General features: G+C 45.8%; 1 long non-coding RNA gene across 1 annotated transcript; it reads left to right on the forward strand.

The window, feature by feature from the left end:
• The first annotated feature begins 964 nt into the window (after window positions 1-964).
• On the forward strand, window positions 965-2,190 carry LOC134296465 (uncharacterized). The gene is made up of 2 exons (XR_010003214.1): window positions 965-1,339; window positions 1,372-2,190. It is a non-coding gene; the product is annotated as an uncharacterized LOC134296465 (long non-coding RNA).
• The last annotated feature ends 1,569 nt before the right edge of the window (window positions 2,191-3,759 follow it).

A 3,759-nucleotide genomic window follows, 5' to 3' on the forward strand; every position in this document is an offset into this window, starting at 1 on the left:
TCCCCAGGTGTTTTGGCCTACAACTTCCAGAAATCCCAGCTAGTTAACCAGCTGTTAGGATTTCTGGAAGTTGAAGGCCAAAACATCTGGGGATCCACAGGTTGACAACCACTGGTTTAGGAGGAGAGAGGGCTCACTCTTTTCAGTACTACTTCATACTCTCAAACTATCCAGATTTGGCAGGTAATCCTCTGCTGCCCCATTTTCTCAGCAGCCTTAAAAATATTCTGGGCTCCCTCTTTCATCCTTCAATTTCTGCAAACTGAGTTCAAAGTGCATTCAGCAGGAGGAAGGAAAGAGGGAGGGGTAAGGTCTTGCACTTTCTAAATTCAGTACAGTAGAGTCTCACTTATCCAACACTCGCTTATCCAACGTTCTGGATTATCCAACACATTTTTATAGTCAAAGTTTTCAATATATCGTGATATTTTGGTGTTAAATTCATAAATACAGTAATTACTACATAGCATTACTGCGTATTGAACTACTTTTTCTGCCAGATTTGTTGTCTAACATGATGTTTTGGTGCTTCATTTGTAAAATCATAACCTAATTTGATGTTTAATAGGCTTTTCCTTAATGCCTCCTTATTATCCAACATATTCGCTTATCCAACATTCTGCCAGCCCGTTTATGTTGGATAAGTGAGACTCGACTGTAATTCAATACAAAAGGTCGAGTATAGTTGTAATTATGATGATAATTATGATGGGGAAGGGCGATCTTAACCAAAGGCCTGGGTGAAAAGCCAGGTTTTCAGGCTCTTCCGAAATTTATACTGTTTGATCACTACAGGATCCAGGCCATCTTTGCATGGGATCTGCTTAAAATGCATGTATCGCAATGTGTCGCTGGCTTGGGGAAAGAAGAAGGAATCCATCCCAAGCTGGGTTGGAGCTGGGTTGGACATCCTTTGCAAAGCAAGCCGTGATCTCTGCGCGTTCCTTTAAAAGCGTGCAAAAGAGGGAATTATTTTTATTTATTTATTTACTTACTTATTTATTAGTCTTGTATACCGCTACTCCCAGTTTGGCTCGGAGTGGTTTACAGAAATAGATTAAAACAATACAATAAAACAATAAAACGGAAACCCCCTCTATTTACACCCCACTTGAGTTTCCACTTGAGCAGCCCCAGTGAGGCCCACACCCCCAAGGCCAGGGTGATGCACCATGACAACGACTGTGATGCGCCAAAGGTTCTGTGACAGTTGAGGCTGTCAGTTGTGACAGGGAGGAGGAGGAGGAGACCCAGTCCTGGGGCCAAAGGGGCCGGAAAGGAGTCATAAGGGGCTTCCCATGCCCGGAAAAAGAAATGGAGAATGATTTCCCATCACCAGGTAAGGGAAGCAGAGGATGGAGATCCAACCAGGTAAGAGACGGAGGGGAGGAAGGAAGGAGACCCAGGTAAGGGATGGAGAGGAAGTATATTCAATCATAAGGTAGGAGAAGAGGAAGGCCACACAATGACCAGGTAAGGAAGGAAGAGGAAACATACCCAATAATCAGGTAGGTGATGAAGAGGAAGGACACACAATCCTCAGGTAAGAGAAGAGGAAGGCAAACACATGATCAGGTAAGAGAAGAGGAAGGCTACAAAATTATCAGGTAAGCGAAGAAGAGGAATTGTGCTCTCTTATCATGAAAGTGATGAAGAAGTATATTCAATCATAAGGTAAGAGAAGAGGAAGAATACACAATCATCAGGCAAGGAATGAAGAGGAAAAACACCCAATAATCAGGTAGGTGATGAAGAGGAAAAATACACAATTATCAGGTAAGTGATGAAGAGGAAGAATACACAATTGTCAGGTAAGCGATGAAGAGGAAGTATATTCAATGATCAGGTAAGAGAAAAGGAAGGCCACAAAATGATCAGGTAAGGGATGAAGAGGAGAAATACCTAATACTCAGGTAGGTGATGAAGAGGAAGGACACACAATCCTCAGGTAAGAGAAGAGGAAGGCAAACACATTACCAGGTAAGAGAAGAGGAAGGCTACAAAATCTTCACGCAAGGAATGAAGAAGAAACATACCTAATCATCAGGTAAGGGATGAAGAGGAAGGACACCCAACTCTCAGGTAAGGGAAGAGGCATTTTTCAATCCCCAGGTATTTCTAATCCCCAGAAGCATCCAAGGAAGTGGATCTGCATGAAGAGAAATCAAGTAGGAAGGAAGAAGTAAAACAGAAAGAAAAGGAGGAAGGAAGGAAGGAAGGAAGGAAGGAAGGAAGGAAGGAAGGAAGGAAGGAAGGAAGGAAGGAAGGAAGGAAGGAAGGAAGGAAGGGAAGAAAGACAGACAGACAGACAGTCAGTTGATTTGATTGTGAGGAAACCCAAGTTAGGCAGGAGAAAAGCAGGTGTTCCTGAGAGAAGTCCAGGATGTCTGTCTGTATCTCAGAACCAAAGGCCTGTGAGTAGCAAGAGATAGTCAGGAAGAAATGGGTCTAGATGTGGACCAAAGACGGGCCCCGAAGGAGCAACGTCTGGGGAGAAAAGGCGACCTTGGCCAGACCCAGACTCTGGACTCTGGACACACACGGCTGTTGCAAGAAGCCAAAGGGAATAATTTTCCTTTTGCACTCAAACAAGATCCATGTTTTCTCTTGGAAAACTAAGCATCACAGTGAGAGGCTCAGGCAGGTAAGTCCCGCGGCCCTTTCCGGCATGCCCAGGGTCGCACTGGCCGCCACTTTTGGGGCCGGGAAGGAATTTTCCTCCGGGGCGGATTGGCCGAGGACCCGGAGGTTTTTTGCCTTCCTCTGGGCATCCGGCAGCGGCCGCCGGGTAGGAAGGGTCACGAGGGGAAACCCACTAAGCTCAGCTCAGCAAAGGGTGAGGGCTTCGTCAGGGAAAGTTAAGAACGCACGTGGACAGGGAAGTTTGAAATGGAAAATCCGTGTCCAAAGGAAGTAGGAAGGCAAGGAAGGCAAGAAAGTGTTGGATGGCTGGAGAAAGATAGACGCCCAGTCCTGAAGAGCATCACCCTCCACTTGCCAGGAAAGGAAAGAGGAAAGGAAAAGGAAAGGAGAAAGGAAAGGGAAGGAAAAGGAAAGGAACAAGGAAAGCAAAAGGAAAGGAAAGGAAAGGAAAGGAAAGGAAAGGAAAGGAAAGGAAAGGAAAGGAAAGGAAAGAGGGACGGGAAGGTCTTTTCCGGCATGCCCTGGGTCGCACTGACCGCCACGTTTGGGGTCGGGAAGGAATTTTCCTCCGGGACAGATTGGGCCCCAGTCCTGGGGGTTTTTCGCCTTCCTCGGGGCATCCGGCAGAGGCCTCACCAAGTCAGGCTCAGGCGCACCCTAATCCAACAACAGGCCCATCTTGACCTAACCAACAAGCCAATTGGAATAAACACCATGAATCTGGAAACTGCCTTTGTCTCCTCTTTTTCTTCTTCTTCTCCTTCATTGTTGTCCTATTCAGCATGTACAAGAGGCACCCAGGCCCTTTCTGTGCTGCCATATACAATCCAGATTGTTTACTTTGAGCCGGATTATATGGCAGTGTGGGTTCATATAATGCCATTTAGAGCAGATATTATGGATTCCCTGCTTTGATAATCCGGATCGCATGGCAGGGCAGAAGGGGCCTCTGTTTGCCTTTATTTGTTTTTAATTACTGTATTGCAATTTTACACTACAGAGGAATGATACAGGATGGGATGGCATTGGGGATAGGATTGGCTAGGCCTCCTTTAACAGGAACTCTCAGGCAACCAGAAGATCCATTTACTGGCCACATTCCGATCCTTATGGGTT

The sequence above is a fragment of the Anolis carolinensis genome, chromosome 2 (genome assembly GCF_035594765.1).
Source record: "Anolis carolinensis isolate JA03-04 chromosome 2, rAnoCar3.1.pri, whole genome shotgun sequence".
Lineage (NCBI taxonomy): Eukaryota > Metazoa > Chordata > Lepidosauria > Squamata > Dactyloidae > Anolis > Anolis carolinensis.